This window comes from Condylostylus longicornis, unplaced genomic scaffold (assembly GCF_029603195.1).
Source record: "Condylostylus longicornis isolate FDR11 unplaced genomic scaffold, ASM2960319v2 ptg000051l, whole genome shotgun sequence".
NCBI classification, from domain to species: Eukaryota; Metazoa; Arthropoda; class Insecta; order Diptera; family Dolichopodidae; genus Condylostylus; species Condylostylus longicornis.
Genome location: NW_026578020.1, coordinates 1,417,674 through 1,440,483, shown reverse-complemented (window position 1 = coordinate 1,440,483; position 22,810 = coordinate 1,417,674). Strand labels below are relative to the sequence as shown.

The following is a 22,810-nucleotide window of genomic DNA, read 5'->3' as shown; positions in this document are numbered from 1 at the left end:
AATATTCTTTTGGTGATAAAAAAAATTGTATAAGTTTCATTGTTTTCTTGAGTTTATAAGAAACATTTAAAATTATTCGTTACATATTTTATTTATACATACATAATACACATATCCATATAGTTACACATATATTATTTACATAATTGTTATACAGATATTTGTGTAAATATATTTATGGTTTCAACTTTTTTGGAGATTAAAAATAAAATTACCTTTTGTTATGATTACATAATTATTACATTTTTTTTGTGTTTGTTGTTTGGAAAAGCGTTTAGAGTGTATGTTTAGAGTAATGTTACTATCCAAGTTTCTCCTTATATTTAATATTGTTTGACACAAAAATCTAAATTTAAATAATTGAAATTATAGTATAGTTGTATATTATACATATGCATGAATATAATAAATAAGTATGTTAATGTGCAAATTTGTAATCAAACTATCTTATTGTTTTTTTGTGCTTACTTATATATTATAAGATGTTGGTGAAACTTTTTTTTAACTTTTTGTTATATTGGTTTATAAAATATTTTGTTTTGATAAGAACTGGTTCGGAGAGGGAAGAAATGAAAAAGATGTTGTTTTTTTGATTTAAAATTTATTTGGAATATCCTTTATTTTTAATTCGAGTCATTAATCTAATATACATATATATGTATGTGTATATATGAAAAAAAAGATTGAACCATTAAAAAACGGCATAATTTTAAAAAGTATACAAGCGGTATGTCGATGTTATAAAAATAACATAGGTATAAATGAATGTGTACCTATGTATATTATTTATAAATAATGTAGGTATATAATTTGTATGTATTTGTTGAAATATTGTATATAATATATCAATGAAAGTTTAATCTTTTTGCATAAAATAGATGTATGTGTATATTTCGAAATTAATTCTCCCTATATATTTATGTATTTATTATATAAACTTAATGTAATTTTATGTATTTTTATATAAACATTTTTAATATACATATATACTTGAATATATGTATATATATAAAAATATTTATATAACAGATATATATAATTATATATAATATTAATATATACATTTTCATAAACATTTTACTAACTCTCAAAATCAGCAATTTTTTTGTTAGAAAAATATATAATAAAGTTATATATGTGTATATGTATATATATGTCTATATATATATATATATATATATATATATATAGTATTGTTGATTTTTTCTATATAGCCTTGGATAAAAAATGTCTTTTTATTTAGCATTCTTTTTCAAGCGTTTCTTGAGTAAGCATCGATTTTTACCGTCCCTTGTATAACACACAACATTTTAAAAATAAAGAGAAAGTAAAAAAAGGAAAAAAAAAGAATTAATAAATAAAAAATATAAAATTTAGTAATTAAAAGTGAAAATTATATTTAAAACGAAAAACACAACTCAAATCGTACGTATATACGGAAAAGGCAAAAAAATAAAATCCTTTTCGTAAATATCCTCTGAATATTTAACCAATTTAAACTGGATTAAAGTAGTTAGTTTAAAAAGTTCAATTTACATTAAATTTGGGGCTTTTTCACATTTTTGTTTAATAATAAAAAAACAAGTAAACGTATTTGTATTAAATTCGTTTACTTGTTATATTAATATTAATAATTATATATGAGTATGTATTAATATCAATAGCATATATTTACATATATAAATATATATATAAAATATAATAATACTTATGTACACGTATATATCGCATATTATTTTTAATAATTCATAATTCTTAACTTTTAAAATTTATTTATAAAAAAACAAAGTCGAAAATATCTTTTAATTAAACACGAAGAATAGCATAAAAAATACCTACAAATAAAAAAATGGAAATGTAGGTATAATAAAATTTATTTGTCAAACGCGTATATTTTTTACTTCTGTGTGTTATGTATTACATATTTTCCTTTCTATATAAACAGTCAACGTACATATATACATATGTATACATTTCACTAAATATTCTTTCTTTTTTAATATTTTATAAATATCACATAGAGGATACATTTTTACTTACATACGTAGGAATAAAAAAGATATTTATAACAAAAAGGATACAGAATTTTTTCCAAAAAATTAAAAGAAAAAGAAAATTTTCTAACGAAATTTCCTGTAGTGAAAAGAACGATAAGATTTTATCATAATTATAAAAATTGTTTGAAACGTGTTTATAAATAATTTTTGCAAATTAAAATTTTCATTATAAAAGGAATTTTTCATTATCTGTAATTAATTCAATATATATATACATATTTAGTTATGTAGGTACATGCAGTTCGGCGCGTTGCAAATATTGCGTCCGAAAGTCTTGGATTTTAAAAAAAATGTGAAAAACCAAATGAGAATTTTCAAAACAGAAATGCAGAAATAAAGCTGCTGAAGAAAAATTAATTTTTCTTCTTTCTTTTAAAAAATTGAATTCAATTTTTTATACATACATAAATTGTATATTATTTTTATTATGTATATACATAATAAAATATACAAAAAAAAAATATTTTAAAAAATTTGATAATATCTATAGTTAAATAGTGAAAATATTGTATAATCATTATAAAAAAGTTAATAATCATTTTTAGTGAAGTAAAGTTAAAAATAATAGTAGTACCTGTATTTTATTATTCAATGTATGTACATACATATATACATACTTGTATATGTACATAAAGGTGCAGATATTGAATTTTAAAATATATACAGAATCTATTTGAACTATTTAGGGCACAAAAATAAAGGAAAATTTAATCAAATAAAAAAAATAAATAAAAAAAACAGAAACCAAAAAAAAAAAAGAAAGAGAACTCAAATTATACGAAAAATTGATGATAAAATTGTTTTTGTGTTTTTAATATTTAATATCCTTTTGAATAATTTAAAAAGAAAATTTGCCTAAAAATTGCCATTGTTATAAAATATACATATGAATAATAATATAATATATAAATAAACCACCAATAAAAAAAACCCATACATATGCGTAAAAAATTTATCATTTTATATGTTTATTTTCTATTTACGTATTTATGTAATACAAAAACATGTACATGCATATTATATATTTAAAAATCTAAATATAATTTAAGGTTTTTATAAAGAAAAAATAAAAACTTTTACAAAATTTAAGATAAAATAAATAGGCACTTAATATTTTAAAAATATTTACAAGTCAATAAAATAAATAACTGAAAGTGATTATTTTGATAATTATCGTCTAGCTGTTGAAAATTTTTATCCAAATACAATTTTGATAAAAAAATCAACGAGACATCAGAGGATTAAAGAGAAAACCATCTCAAATAACCAAAAAGAATATTAATTTCAATACAATCACAATTCCAACAGATAATCGTAAGTTTTGTTTTAGAAAAAAGAAAATTTTATACATTTAAATATATACATATACATATCAAAGTGCACATCAATAAATCGTATTTATATACGTGCATATGAAAATATCATACTAAAACTTGTATTTATGTTTGGCTTAAAATACCTTTAGTCAAATTATAATTATAAGAATATTAATATTATTAATAATAATAATAAAAATAATGATAATAACAATAATTTATTAAATTAAAAGTAATAATTAATAAATAATAAATAACACATTATAAATAATAAATAATAAATAATAAATAATAAATAATAAATAATAAATAATAAATAATAAATAATAAATAATAAATAATAAATAATAAATAATAAATAATAAATAATAAATAATAAATAATAAATAATAATTAATAAATAATAATTAATAAATAATAAATAATAAATAATAAATAATAAATAATAAATAATAAATAATAAATAATAAATTATAAATAATAAATAATAAATAATAAAAAATAAATAATAAATAATAAATAATAAATAATAAATAATAAATAATAAATAATAAATAATAAATAATAAATAATAAATAATAAATAATAAATAATAAATAATAAATAATAAATAATAAATAATAAATAATAAATAATAAATAATAAATAATAAATAATAAATAATAATTAATAAATAATAATTAATAAATAATAAATAATAAATAATAAATAATAAATAATAAATTATAAATAATAAATAATAAATAATAAAAAATAAATAATAAATAATAAATAATAAATAATAAATAATAAATATTAAATAATTAATAATAAATTATAAATAATAAATAATAAAAAAAAATTATAAATAATAAATAATAAAAAATAAATTATAAATAATAAATAATAAATTATAAATAATAAATAATAAATAATAATTAATAAATAATAAATAATAAATATTAAATAATAAATAATAAATTATAAATAATATATAATAAATAATAAAAAACAAAAAACAATAAATAATAAATATTAAATAATAAATAATAAATAATAAATAATAAATAATAAATAATAAATAATAAATAATAAATAATAAATAATAAATAATAAATAATAAATAATAAATAATAAATAATAAATAATAAATAATAAATAATAAATAATAAATAATAAATAATAAACAATAAATAATAAATAATAAATAATAAATAATAAATAATAAATAATAAATAATAAATAATAAATAATAAATAATAAATAATAAATAATAAATAATAATTAATAAATAATAAATAATAATTAATAAATAATAAATAATAAATAATAAATATTAAATATTAAATAATTAATAATAAATTATAAATAATAAATAATAAATAATAAAAAAAAATTATAAATAATAAATAATAAAAAATAAATTATAAATAATAAATAATAAATTATAAATAATAAATAATAAATAATAATTAATAAATAATAAATAATAAATATTGAATAATAAATAATAAATTATAAATAATAAAAAACAAAAAATAATAAATAATGAATAATAAATAATAAATAATAAAAAATAAATAATGAATATCAAAAAATAAAAAATATATAATAAAAAATAAATAATAAATACTTAATAAAGAATAAATAATGAATAATAAATAACAAATAATAAATAATAAAGAATAAATAATGAATAATAAATAATAAATACTAAATATTAAATAATAAATAATAAAAAATAAATAAAAAATAACAAAAAATAAATAAAAAATAATAAAAAATAAATAATAAATAGTAAATAATAAGAAATAAATAAAAAATAACAAAAAATAAATAAAAAATAATAAAAAATAAATAATAAATAGTAAATAATAAATAACAAATAATAAATAATAAAGAATAAATAATAAATAATAAATAATAAATAATAAATATTAAATAATAAATAATATATAATAAATTATAAATAATATATAATAAATAATAAAAAACAAAAAATAATAAATAGTAAATAATAAATAATAAATAATAAGTAATAACTAATAAACAATAAATAATAAATAATAAAAAATAAATAACAAATGATAAATGATAAATAATAAACAATAAAAAATAAATAATAAAAAATAAATAATAAGTAATAACTAATAAACAATAAATAATAAATAATAAAAAATAAATAACAAATGATAAATGATAAATAATAAACAATAAAAAATAAATAATAAAAAATAAATAATAAATAATAAATAACAGAAAATAAATAATAAATAATAAACAATAAATATTAAATATTAAATAATAAATATTAAATAATAAATAATAAATAATAAATAATAAATAATAAATAATAAATAATAAATAATAAATAATAAATAATAAATAATAAATAATAAATAATAAATAATAAATAATAAATAATAAATAATAAATAATAAATAATAAATAATAAATAATAAATAATAAATAATAAATAATAAATAATAAATAATAAATAATAAATAATAAATAATAAATAATAAATAATAAATGATAAATAATAAACAATAAATAATAAATAATAAAAAATAAATAGTAAATAATAAATAATAAAAAATAAATAATAAATAATATAATATAAATAACAAATAATAAAGAATAAATAATAAATAATAAATAATAAATAATAAAAAATAAATAATAAAGAATAAATAATGAATAATAAATAACAAATATTAAATAATAAATAATAAATAACAAATAATATATAATAAATAATAAATAATAAATATTAAATAATAAAAAATAAATAATAAATAATAAATTATAAATAATAAATAATAAATAATAAATAATAAATAATAATTAATAAATAATAAATAATAAATATCGAAAAAATAATAAAGTCGAAAATATCTTTTAATTAAACACGAAGAATAGCATAAAAAATACCTACAAATAAAAAAATGGAAATGTAGGTATAATAAAATTTATTTGTCAAACGCGTATATTTTTTACTTCTGTATGTTATGTATTATATATTTTCCTTTCAACGTACATATATAACATATGTATACATTTCACTAAATATTCTTTCTTTTTTAATATTTTATAAATAATAAATATTAAATAATAAATAATAAAAAATAAATAATAAATAATAAATTATAAATAATAAATTATAAATAATATATAATAAATAATAAAAAACAAAAAACAATAAATAATAAATATTAAATAATAAATAATAAATAATAAGTAATAACTAATAAACAATAAATAATAAATAATAAATAATAAATAATACATAATAAATAATAAATAATAAATAATAAATAATAAATAATAAATAATAAATAATAAATAATAAATAATAAATAATAAATAATAAATAATAAATAATAAATAATAAATAATAAAAAATAAATAATAAATAACAAAAAATTAATAATAAATAATAATTAATAAATAATAAATAATAAATTATAAATAATATATAATAAATAATAAAAAACAAAAAACAATAAATAATAAATATTAAATAATAAATAATAAATGATAAATAATAAGTAATAACTAATAAACAATAAATAATAAATAATAAATAATAAATAATAAATAATAAATAATAAATAATAAATAATAAAAAATAAATAATAAATAACAAAAAATTAATAATAAATAATAAAAAATAAATAATAAATTACAAATAATAAAAAATAAATAATAAATGATAAATAATAAACAATAAAAATTAAATAACAAAAAATAAATAATATATAATAAAAAAAAAAAATAAATGATAAATAATAAACAAAAAATAATAAAATATAAATAATAAATAATAATAAAGTTGGGTCAAACCAATGGTTTGTATTGTAGCACTTTTCCATTCAACAAGTGAGAATTCTGCTTTTAAATGTATATGTGAGTGAGAATTCTGCTTTTAAATGTCTATGTATACCTCTCACACTATTAAAATTATTATCATTCATATACAAAACTATTTCTAGGAATTGCATATATTTAGGATGATGATATATAGTCTTTGAAATAAAGCAAAAATTAATATAAGGTGGGGTTAACATAATGCTCGATTTTAAAGTTTAATTGTGCGAGTTAAGAAAAATAATTATATTTTTTAATGTCATGGAATTTACCGTTAGCTTTTTGTGTTTATAGAAATATGAGAAAACTTGCGGTTTCGGAAATATAAGGTGTCAAAAATTCAAATTTTACAAATTTCAAGAGGCGATAAGTTGAGAGGGGGTTGAGATGGAAAAAAATTTTCTTCTAACGAAATGAACTATTTGTTAGTGTCTAAAAGTCCCTAAAATTTCAAGCTTCTAGATACTGGGGTCTAGAAGAAAAATGAAATCAAAAATTTGAAAAAAAAGACTTTAGATAACGGTAAATTTGAACGGCCATTTTGTTTTTCTACAGTTTAACTATAGTATACTGCGCTAGGGGAAGCAAGCCGCTGCCTTTCTGCGTTTGCAAAATTTCAAAAATGCTTATGGTTTCATTGCAACAAATAGTTAAAAAAGCCCATTTTTAGGGTTTTGCGTGAGAATAATTTTTAGGGGGGGGGGGGAAATAAGTAAAAATTTTGTTCTACGGAAATAAGTTTTTAGTAAAGATCTATGTACGTATTAAATTTCAGCTTTCTATCTTCAAGGGTGTAGAAGTTTTGTAAACAGACACACGGACAGATGGACGGACGGACGGACGGACAAACGGACGGACGGACAGAGTGAAACTAATAAGCACTTTTTTTCAAATTTTTTTTGGAAAAGTGCTAAAAAATAAAAAATAAATAATAAATTATAAATAATAAATAATAAAAAAAAATTATAAATAATAAAAAAAAATTTATAAATAATAAATAATAAACAATAAATAATAAAAATGAAATAATAAATAACGAAAAATAAATAACAAATGATAAATGATAAATAATAAACAATAAATAATAAAAAATAAATAATAAATAACAAAAAATAAATAATAACTAATAAAAAATAAATAATAAATGATAAATAATAAATAATAAATAATAAAAAATAAATAATAAATAATAAATCATAAAAAATAAATAATAAATAATAAATAATAAATTATAAATAATAAATAATAATTAATAATTAATAAATAATAAATAATAAATATTAAATAATAAATAATAAATTATAAATAATAAAAAACAAAAAATAATAAATAATGAATAATAAATAATAAAAAATAAATAATGAATATCAAAAAATAAAAAATATATAATAAAAAATAAATAATAAAAAATAAATAAAAAATAGCAAAAAATAAATAAAAAATAATAAAAAATAAATAATAAATAGTAAATAATAAATAACAAGTAATAAATAATAAAGAATAAATAATAAATAATAAATAATAAATAATAAATAATAAATAATAAATAATAAATAATAAATAATAAATAATAAATAATAAATATTAAATAATAAATAATATATAATAAATTATAAATAATATATAATAAATAATAAAAAACAAAAAATAATAAATAATAAATAGTAAATAATAAATAATAAATAATAAGTAATAACTAATAAACAATAAATAATAAATAATAAAAAATAAATAACAAATGATAAATGATAAATAATAAACAATAAAAAATAAATAATAAATAATAAATAACAAAAAATAAATAATAAATAATAAACAATAAATAATAAATAATAAATAATAAATAATAAATAATAAATAATAAATAATAAATGATAAATAATAAACAATAAATAATAAATAATAAAAAATAAATAGTAAATAATAAATAATAAAAAATAAATAATAAATAATATATTATAAATAACAAATAATAAAGAATAAATGATAAATAATAAATAATAAATAATAAATAATAAAAAATAAATAATAAAGAATAAATAATGAATAATAAATAACAAATATTAAATAATAAATAATAAATAATAAATAACAAATAATATATAATAAATAATAAATAATAAATGATAAATAATAAATAATAAATAATAAATAATAAATAATAAATAATAAATAATAAATAATAAATAATAAATAATAAATAATAAATAATAAATAATAAATAATAAATAATAAATAATAAATAATAAATAATAAATGATAAATAATAAATAATAAAAAATAAATAATAAATAGTTAATTAATAAATAATAAAGAATAAATAATAAATAATAAATAATAAATAATAAATAATAAATAATAAATAATAAATAATAAATAATAAATAATAAATAATAAATAATAAATAATAAATAATAAATAATAAATAATAAATAATAAATAATAAATAATAAATAATAAATTATAAATAATAAATAATAAATATTAAATAAAAGATAATAAATAATAAATAATAAATAATAAATAATAAATAATGAATAATAAATAACAAATATTAAATAATAAATAATAAATAATAAATAATAAATAATAAATAACAAATAATATATAATAAATAATAAATAATAAATGATAAATAATAAATAATAAATGATAAATAATAAATAATAAAAAATAAATAAAAAATAGTTAATTAATAAATAATAAATAACAAATAATAAATAATAAAGAATAAATAATAAATAATAAATAATAAATAATAAATAATAAATAATAAATAATAAATAATAAATAATAAATAATAAATAATAAATAATAAATAATAAATAATATATTATAAATAACAAATAATAAATAATAAAGAATAAATAATAAATAATAAATAATAAATAATAAATAATAAATAATAAATAATAAATAATAAATAATAAATAATAAATAATAAATAATAAATAATAAATAATAAATAATAAATAATAAATAATAAATAATAAATAATAAATAATAAATAATAAATAATAAATAATAAATAATAAATAATAAATAATAAATAATAAATAATAAATAATAAATAATAAATAATAAATAATAAATAATAAATAATTAATAATAAATAATAAATAATAAATAATAAGTAATAAATAATAAATAATAAATAATAAATAATAAATAATAAATACTAAATATTAAATAATAGATAATAAATAATAAATAATAAATAATAAATAATAAATAATAAATAATAAATAATAAATAATAAATAATAAATAATAAATAATAAATAATAAAAAATAAATAATAAATAATAAATAATAAATAATAAATAATAAATAATAAATAATAAATAATAAATAATGAATAATAAATAACAAATATTAAATAATAAATAATAAATAATAAATAACAAATAATATATAATAAATAATAAATAATAAATGATAAATAATAAATAATAAATAATAAATAATAAATAATAAATAATAAATAATAAATGATAAATAATAAATAATAAATAATAAAAAATAAATAATAAAGAATAAATAATAAATAATAAATAATAAATAATAAATAATAAATAATAAATAATAAATAATAAATAATAAATAATAAATAATAAATAATATATTATAAATAACAAATAATAAATAATAAATAATAAATAATAAATGATAAATAATAAATAATAAAAAATAAATAATAAATAGTTAATTAATAAATAATAAATAACAAGTAATAAATAATAAAGAATAAATAATAAATAATAAATAATAAATAATAAATAATAAATAATAAATAATAAATAATAAATAATAAATAATAAATAATAAATAATAAATAATAAATAAGAAATAATAAATAATAAATAATAAATAATAAATAATAAATAATAAATAATAAATAATAAATAATAAATAATAAATAATAAATAATAAATAATAAATAATAAATAATAAATAATAAATAATAAATAATAAATAATAAATAATAAATAATAAATAATAAATAATAAATAATAAATAATAAATAATAAATAATAAATAATAAATAATAAATAATAAATAATAAATAATAAATAATAAATAATAAATAATAAATAATAAATAATAAATAATAAATAATAAATAATAAATAATAAATAATAAATAATAAATAATAAATAATAAATAATAAATAATAAATAATAAATAATAAATAATAAATAATAAATAATAAATAATAAATAATAAATAATAAATAATAAATAATAAATAATAAATAATAAATAATAAATAATAAATAATAAATAATAAATACTAAATATTAAATAATAGATAATAGATAATAAATAATAAATAATAAATAATAAATAATAAATAATAAATAATAAATAATAAATAATAAATAATAAATAATAAATAATAAATAATAAATAATAAATAATAAATAATAAATAATAAATGATAAATAATAAATAAAAAAAAATAAATAATAAATAGTTAATTAATAAATAATAAATAACAAATAATAAAGAATAAATAATAAATAATAAATAATAAATAATAAATAATAAATAATAAATAATAAATAATAAATAATAAATAATAAATAATAAATAATAAATAATAAATAATAAATAATAAATAATAAATAATAAATAATAAATAATAAATAATAAATAATAAATAATAAATAATAAATAATAAATAATAAATAATAAATAATAAATAATAAATAATAAATAATAAATAATAAATAATAAATAATAAATAATAAATAATAAATAATAAATAATAAATAATAAATAATAAATAATAAATAATAAATAATAAATAATAAATAGTAAATAATAAATAATAAATAATAACTAATAACTAATAAACAATAAATAATAAATAATAAATAATAAAATATAAATAACAAATGATAAATGATAAATAATAAACAATAAAGAATAAATAATAAAAAATAAATAACAAAAAATAAATAATAAATAAAAAAAAATAAATAATAAATAATAAATAACAAATAATAAAAAATAAAAAATAAATAATAAATAACAAATAATAAAAAATAAATAATAAATTATAAAAAATAAATAATAAATGTTAAATAATAATCAATAAAAATTAAATAACAAATTATAAATAATAAAATATAAATAATAAATGATAAATAATAAACAATAAATAATAAAAGATAAATTATAAAAAATAAATAATTAATTATAAATTATAAATAATAAATAATAAAAAAAAATTATAAATAATAAATAATAAACAATAAACAAAAAATAATAAAAATTAAATAATAAATAATAAATATTAAAAAATAAATAACAAATGATAAATGATAAATAACAAATAATAAAGAATAAATAATAAAAAATAAATAATAAAAAATAAATAATAAAAAATAAATAATGAATAATAAATAACAATAATTAAATAATAAATAATAAATAATAAATAACAAATAATATATAATAAAAAATAAATAATAAATGATAAATAATAAATAAAAAAAATAAATAATAAATAATAAATAATAAATAATAAAAAATAAATAATAAATAGTTAATTAATAAATAATAAATAACGAATAATAAATAATAAAGAATAAATAATAAATAATAAATAATAAATAATAAATAATAAATAATAAATAATAAATAATAAATAATAAATAATAAATAATAAATAATAAATAATAAATAATAAATAATAAATAATAAATAATAAATAATAAATAATAAATAATAAATAATAAATAATAAATAATAAATAATAAATAATAAATAATAAATAATAAATAATAAATAATAAATAATAAATAATAAATAATAAATAATAAATAATAAATAATAAATAATAAATAATAAATAATAAATAATAAATAATAAATAATAAATAATAAATAATAAATAATAAATAATAAATAATAAATAATAAATAATAAATAATAAATAATAAATAATAAATAATAAATAATAAATAATAAATAATAAATAATAACTAATAACTAATAAACAATAAATAATAAATAATAAAAAATAAATAACAAATGATAAATGATAAATAATAAACAATAAAGAATAAATAATAAAAAATAAATAACAAAAAATAAATAATAAATAATAAAAAATAAATAATAAATAATAAATAACAAATAATGAAAAATAAAAAATAAATAATAAATAATAAATAACAAATAATAAAAAATAAATAATAAATTATAAAAAATAAATAATAAATGTTAAATAATAATCAATAAAAATTAAATAACAAATTATAAATAATAAATAATAAATAATAAAAAATAAATAATAAATGATAAATAATAAACAATAAATAATAAAAGATAAATTATAAAAAATAAATAATAAATTATAAATTATAAATAATAAATAATAAAAAAAAATTATAAATAATAAATAATAAACAATAAACAAAAAATAATAAATAATAAAAAATAAATAACAAATGATAAATAATAAACAATAAATAATAAAAAATAAATAATAAATAATAAAAAGTAAATAATAAATTATAAATAATAAATAATATATAATAAATAATAAATGATAAATAATAAATGATAAATAATATATGATAAATAATAAACAATAAATAATAAATAATAAAAAATAAATAACAAATAAGAAAAAATAAATAATAAATAATAAAAAATAAATAATAAATAATAAATAATATATAATAAATAATAAATAATAAATTATAAATTATAAATAATAAATAAAAAATAATAAATAATAAATAATAAATAACAAATAATAACTAATATATAATAAGTAATAAATAATAAATAATAAATTATAAATAATAAATAATAAATAATAAATAATAAATAAAAAATAATAAATAATAAAAAATAAATAATAAATGATATATAATAAACAATAAATAATAAATAATAAAAAATAAATAGTAAATAATAAATAATAAATAAATAATAATAAATAACAAATAATAAAGAATAAATAATAAATAATAAAAATGTATAATAAATAATAAAAAATATATAATAAATAATAAATAATAAATTATAAATAATAAATAACAAAAAATAAATAAAAAATAACAAAAAATAAATAATAAATAATAAATTATAAATAATAAATAAATAACAAATACCAAACAATGTATAAAAAATAATAAATAATAAATAACAAATAATAAATGAGAAATAATAAATAATAAATTATGAATAATAAATAATAAATAACAAAAAATTAATAATAAATAATAAAAAATAAATAATAAATGAATAATAATAAACAATAAATAATAACTAATAAATAATAAATAATAAAAATAAATAATAAATAATACAAAATAAATAATAAATAATAAATAATAAATAATAAATAATAAATTATAAATAATAAATAAATAACAAATACCAAACAATGTATAAAAAATAATAAATAATAAATAACAAATAATAAATGAGAAATAATAAACAATAAATTATGAATAATAAATAATAAATAATAAATAATTAATAATAAATAATAAATAACAAATTATAAATAATAAATAAAAAATAAAAAATAATATATAATATACTCGTATAATAAATAATAAATAATAATTAATAAATAACAAAAAATAAATAATAAATTATAAAGAATAAATAATAAATTATAAATAATAAATTATAAATAACAAATAATAAAGAATAAATAATAAATAATTAATAATAATATAATGTATAATAAATAATAAATAACAAAACATAAATAATGAATAATAAAAAATAAATAATAAATGATAAATAATAAATAATAAATAACATATTATTAATAAAATATAATTAATTATAAATGACAAATAATAAGGAATAAATAATAAAAAATAAATAATAAATAATATATAATTAATAATAAATAATATATAATAAATAATAAATAATAAATAATAAAGAATAAATAATAAATAATAAATAATAAATTATAAATAATAAATAATGTATAATAAATAATAAATAATAAAAAATATATAATAAATAATAAATTATAAATAATAAATAACAAAAAATAAATAATAAATATTAAATAATGTATAATAAATAATAAATAATAAATTATAAATTACAAATAATTAGGAATAAATAATAAATAATATATAACAAATAATAAATAATAAATAATATGTAATAAATTATAAATTATAAATAATAAATAATAAATAATAAATAATAAATAATAAATAATAAATAATAAATAATAAAAAATAAAAAATGAAGAATAAATAATAAATAATAAATAATAAATAACAAATAATAAAGAATAAATAATAAATAATAAACAATAAATAATGTATAATAAATAATAAATAATAAATAATAAACCATATATAATAACTAAAAATAATAAATAATAAATTATAAATTACAAATAATAAGGAATAAATAATAAATAATATATAACAAAAAATAAATAATAAATAATATGTAATAAATAATAAATAATAAATAATAAATAATAAATAATAAATAATAAATAATAAATAATAAATAATAAATAATAAAAAATAAAAAATAAATAATAAACATAATAAACTATAACATCTAAAGGCAAAGTCGATGATGACGTCACAAGTCGTGTAAATGCTGGCTGGCTAAAGTGGAGGTCGCTAACAGGAGTCTTATGCGACAAAAAGTTTCCAGTCAAATTAAAAGGAAAAATTTATAAGACGGCAGCTAGACCGGCTCTTATGTATGGAACAGAGTGTTGGGCGGCAAATAAGAAACACGAACAAAAATTACATGTCGCCGAAATGCGAATGTTAAGGTGGTCCGCAGGCGTGACGAAATTAGATAAAATAAGAAATGAGTATCTCAGAGGCACATTTAAGGTAGCCGACATTAAAGAAAAACTAGCCGAAAAACGACTGAGATGGTATGGTCACGTCATGCGTAGAGACGAGGAGCACCCTGTTAGAAAAGCACTTAACTTGTCAATACCTAAGAGAGGACCAGGTAGGCCACCATCAACATGGCTTGGCACAATCAACAAAGATATGAGTAAAGCAGGATTGAACGCGGAGACAACCCAAGACAGGAGTTCTTGGCGCCTCAGATCAAGGAGGGCCGACTCCAAATAAGGGAAAAGGTCATGAAAAAGAAGAAGAAGAAGAAAAAATAAACAATAAAGAATAAATAATAAATAACAAATAATAAAGAATAAACATTATATAATAACTAATAAATAATAAATTTTAATAATAAATAACAAAAAATAAATAGCAAATAACAAAAAATAAATAATAAATAACAAATAATAAATAATAAAAAAATAATAAATACCAAACAATAAATAAAAAATAATAAATAACAAATAATACATGAGAAATAATAAATAATAAACAATAAATAATAAATGATAAATAATAAAAAATAAATAATAAAAAATAAATAATAAATAATAAATAATAAAAAATTAATAATAAATAATAAATAATATATAATAAATAATAAATAACAAATAATAAATAATAAATTATAAATAATAAATAATAAATTATGAATAACAAATAATAAATAATAAATAATAAATAATGTATAATAAATAATGAATAATAAATAACAAAAAATAAATAAATAATAAATGATAAATAATAAACAATAAATAATAAAAAATAACTAAAAATTATTAAAAAATAAATAATAAATAATAAACGATAAATAATAAATAACAAATTATAAATAGTAAATAATAAATTATAAATAACAAATAATAAAGAATAAGTTATAAATAATAAATAATATAATAAATAATAAATAATAAATAATAAATAATAAATAATAAATAATAAATAATAAATAATAAATAATAAATAATAAATAATAAATAATAAATAATAAATGATAAATAATAAAAAATATATTTTAAATAATAAATAATAAAATATAAATAACAAATAATAAATAATAAGTAACATATAATAAATAATAAATAATATATAATAAACAATAAATAATAAATAATAAATAATAAATAATAAATAATAAATAATAAATAATAAATAATAAATAATAAATAATAAATAATAAATAATAAAAAATAAATAATAAATAATAAATAATAAATAATAAATAATAAATTATAAATAATAAATAATAAATTATGCATAACAAATAATAAAGAATAAATTATAAATAATAAATAATGTATAATAATTAATAAATAATAAAAAATATATAATAAATAATAATTTATAAATAATAAATAACAAAAAATAAATAATAAATAATAAATAATGTATAATAAATAATAAATAATAAATTATAAATAACAAATAATAAGGAATAAATAATAAATAATATATAACAAATAATAAGTAATAAATAATAAATAATATGTAATAAATAATAAATAATAAACAATAAAAAATAAATAATAAAGAATAAATAATAAATAATAAATAACAAATAATAAAGAATAAATAATAAATAATAAATAATGTATAATAAATAATAAATAATAAACAATATATAATAACTAATAAATAATAAATTATAAATAATAAATAACAAAAAATAAATAACAAATAACAAAATATAAATAATAAATAACAAATTATAAATAATAAATATCTGACCATTGGTGCAGTGGTTATGGCACGGGTCCTTTAACCGAAGGGTCTCGGGTTCAAACCCCGGTCAGGTCACTATAAAAATTATATTCAATATTATTATAACTCAATATACAATACTAATAAAAATATTATACAAGTAATTTTCAAATATTCCTAATATTCGATATTAAAAGAAAACTAAGAAAAATAAACAGTAAATATTAATAACCTCAAATAATTAATATATAAATAAAAACTACGGCAGGCTAGTCACCTACCTAGTTAAACCCTATCACGCTATGAAACTAGTGCATGAGAAATCATGCACTAGCCCTATGCTCCTTCTAGGAGTGAACAAAGGAAAAAAAAAAAAAAAATAAATAATAAATAAATAATATATACCAAACAATAAATAAAAAATAATAAATAATAAATAACAAATAATAAATGAGAAATAATAAATGAGAAATAATAAATAATAAATAATAAGTAATAAATAATAAATAATAAATAATAAATAATTAATAATAAATAATAAATAATAAATTATGTAACAAATAATAAATAATAAATAATAAATAATTAATAATAAATAATAAATAATAAATTATGTAACAAATAATAAATTATAAATAATAAATAATAAATAATAAATAATAAATAATAAATAATAAATAATAAATAATAAATAATAAATAATAAATAATAAATAATAAATAATAAATAATAAATAATAAATAATTAATAATAAATAATAAAAAATAAATAATAAATAACAAATAATAAATAATAAATGATAAATAATAAATAATAAATGATAATTAATAAATAATAAAGAATAAATAATAAATAAAAAAAAATAAAAATAAATAATAAATAATGAATAATAAAGAATAAATAATAATAATAAATAAAAATTATTAAATAATAAGTAATGTATAATAATTAATAAACAATAAATAATAAATAATAAATGATAAATAATAAATAATAAATGATAATTAATAAATAATAAAGAATAAATAATAAATAAAAAAAAATAAAAATAAATAATAAATAATGAATAATAAAGAATAAATAATAAATAATAATAATAAATAAAAATTATTAAATAATAAGTAATGTATAATAATTAATAAACAATAAATAATAAATAATAAATGATGAATAATAAATAATGAATAATAAAGAATAAATAATAAATAGTAAATAATAAATGATAAATAATAAATACTAAATGATAAGTAATAAATAATAAATGACAAATAATAAATAATAAATAATAACAATAAATAATAAATAATAAATAAAAAAAATAAATAATAAATAATAAATGTTAAATAATAAATAGTAAATGATAAATAATAAATAATAAATGATAAATAATAAATAATAAATAATAAATAATAAATAATTAATAATAAATAATAAATAATAAATTATGTAACAAATAATAAATAATAAATAATAAATAATAAATAATAAATAATAAATAATAAATAATAAATAATAAATAATAAATAATAAATAATAAATAATAAATAATTAATAATAAATAATAAATAATAAATTATGTAACAAATAATAAATAATAAAAAATAAATAATAAATAACAAATAATAAATAATAAATGATAAATAATAAATAATAAATGATAATTAATAAATAATAAAGAATAAATAATAAATAAAAAAAAATAAAAATAAATAATAAATAATGAATAATAAAGAATAAATAATAAATAATAATAATAAATAAAAATTATTAAATAATAAGTAATGTATAATAATTAATAAACAATAAATAATAAATAATAAATGATGAATAATAAATAATGAATAATAAAGAATAAATAATAAATAGTAAATAATAAATGATAAATAATAAATACTAAATGATAAGTAATAAATAATAAATGACAAATAATAAATAATAAATAATAACAATAAATAATAAATAATAAATAATGTATAATATTTAATTAACAATAAATAATAAATAACAAATAATAAATAATAAATAAAAAAAATAAATAATAAATAATAAATCTTAAATAATAAATAGTAAATGATAATTAATAAATAATAAAGAATAAATAATAAATAAAAAAAAATAAAAATAAATAATAAATAATGAATAATAAAGAATAAATAATAAATAATAATAATAAATAAAATTTATTAAATAATAAGTAATGTATAATAATTAATAAACAATAAATAATAAATAATAAATGATGAATAATAAATAATGAATAATAAAGAATAAATAATAAATAGTAAATAATAAATGATAAATAATAAATACTAAATGATAAGTAATAAATAATAAATGACAAATAATAAATAATAAATAATAACAATAAATAATAAATAATGTATAATATTTAATTAACAATAAATAATAAATAACAAATAATAAATAATAAATAAAAAAAATAAATAATAAATAATAAATGATAAATAATAAATAAAAAATAGTAAATAATAAATGTTAAATAATAAATAATAAATAAAAAATAATAAATAATAAATGATAAATAATAAATAATAAATAACAATTAATAAATAATAAAGAATAAATAACAAATAATAAAAAATAAAAATAAATAATGAATAATAAAGCATAAATAATAAATAATAAAAAATAGAAATAAATAATAAATAATGAATAATAAAGAATAAATAATAAAGAATAAATAATGAATAATAATTAATAAATAATAAGTAATGTATAATATTTAATAAACAATAAATAATAAATAATAAATAACAAATAATAAATAATAAATGATAAATAATAAATAATAAATGATAATTAATAAATAATAAAGAATAAATAATAAATAAAAAAAATAAAAATAAATAATGAATAATAAATAATAAGTAATAAATAATAAAAAATAAAAATAATTAATGAATAATAAAGAATAAATAATAAATAAAAGAAAATAAAAATAAATAATGAATCATAAAGAATAAGTAATAAATAATAAAAAATAAAAATAATTAATGAATAATAAAGAATAAATAATAAATAGTAAATAATAAATGATAAATAATAAATACTTTTTTTTTTTTTTCCCCGAGAGGAAGGGTGAAAAATCTGGAAAGACACTGCCAGACGAAAAGCAGTAGTGTGGAACTTTAATCCACTAAAAAACACCCTCCTCAAAATAAACTATAAAACTAGTCGAAAACGACTAACCATTAATTTTGCTCTAACCTTTTTGATTATTTACAAGCTTTTGATCTGGCACAATAGCGTACTAAGTACTCATTGTTCCAGATAAAAAACTCTAAACTAACTCGAGAGGTCTCGTACGTTTAAGTCTCCTAACAAAGTTTTGATTGTCAACCAATCGCCTCGCCTCGATATTGACATGATTGGATAAACGCATTTTATGATTGGCTGCTTGCTTTTTAATTTCGTCTGTGACACTTAGGATCGTGAGATCCCTGTGTATATCGGCATTACGGACATACCAAGGGGCGTTTACAATGTCCCGTAATACTCTATTTTGAAATCTTTGTATAGATTGGATATGAGTCTGCGCAGCGCAGCCCCATAACTGAATACCATAAGCCCAGACAGGCTTAAATATTTGATTATATATCAAAACTTTGTTGTATATTGTCAATTTGGAACGCCTCCCCAAAAGCCATTCGAACTTTCTGTATTCCTCCTCTAGTTGAGATCTCTTTTTCTTTAGGTGCTCCTTCCATCTGAGCTTCGCGTCCAACGTCATTCCCAAATACTTCGCTGTGTTTGCGGACGGAATATGGAACAAGACGCCATTTATTCGAACCGAAAATGAATTGTCAATTTTCCTATTAGTGAAATTTACGTGTACTGATTTCACCTCGTTAAGTTTTATATTCCACTTTCTAGTCCATTTTGAAATCTCATCACTGGCCCTTTGCAATTTTTGTGTAGATTCATTTTCATTTCGTCCTATTGCGATAACTGCTGTATCGTCAGCAAATGTAGCTGTTGTCACTCCTTCCGATTCAGGAATATCACACGTGTATAGCAAGTATAGTATCGGGCCCAATATACTCCCCTGTGGTACCCCCGACTTGATATCCCTAAGCGAACAGTACTCCTCTTCCTGTTTAACTCGAAATACCCTATTAGTCAGGTAAGATTCGAGCAGGTCAACATACTGTCTTAGTAGTAATCGCCTAAGTTTTTTTATTAATCCACAATGCCAAACCTTATCGAAGGCCTGGGCTACGTCCAAAAATATGATAGAACATATAGTTTTTTCTTCCAGTGAATTTTTTATTAGGTCAGTTATTCTATGAATCTGATTTATGGTTGAGTGGTTGCGGCGAAAACCAAATTGATGATTCGGGATTAACCTTTTACTTTCAATTATAGGCTGGAGTCTTCTCAATAAAAGTTTTTCTAGCAGTTTTGAAATCATAGGCAACAATGAGATTGGTCTATAAGAACTCGCCTTGTCTATAGGTTTGCCAGGTTTGTGCAGCATGATTATCTCTGCAGCTTTCCAAACTTCAGGCACGTAATTGAACCTTACACACGCATTTATTAGGCGCGTAAGCATCGTTATACCTCTTTTGGGTAATTCTTTCAAAATATCGGCCGTTATTAGGTCAAATCCTGTGGCCTTTTTAGGTTTAAGAGTCCTGATTTCTTCTATGACCTCTCTTTCCTTGACAATTGGAATATACACGCTCCGGCTGTCATGCGGGCAGAATATATCGGCCAAATGATCCGCAAACGCATTTGCCTTGTCCTTGTCAGTTTTTGCCCGCGTTCCATCTTTGTTTTTAATAGGAGCGAGATGTTTGATAGGTTGCTTCATTTTATTTGTTGCCCTCCACAGTGAGTAATTGGTTTTCTCACACGCTGTCAAAAATTGAACATAATCAGCAACCGAATCCTCTTTGTATTTTCTAATACAGTGTCTTAGTTGCTGCGATTAATGATTATATCTGGTTTTATCAGCAGGATCACGCGTTTGCTGCCACCTTTTTCTCGTCCG

The 22,810-nt window shown here is 11.6% G+C and overlaps 1 protein-coding gene across 5 annotated transcripts in view; it reads left to right on the top strand.

The window, feature by feature from the left end:
* The first annotated feature begins 1,243 nt into the window (after nucleotides 1-1,243).
* The window catches only part of LOC129611548 (RNA-binding protein Musashi homolog Rbp6), a 139,350-nt gene continuing 117,783 nt past the window's right edge, over nucleotides 1,244-22,810 (top strand). The window contains exons 1-2 of one of the 5 annotated variants that reach the window (XM_055524748.1): nucleotides 1,244-1,512; nucleotides 2,744-3,371. The gene's annotated coding sequence lies outside the window, so the exon portion shown is untranslated. Of the gene's footprint in view, nucleotides 1,513-2,723; nucleotides 3,372-22,810 lie in introns of all 5 variants that reach the window. The other 4 variants (XM_055524747.1, XM_055524746.1, XM_055524744.1 and 1 more) reach the window with 4 other exon arrangements.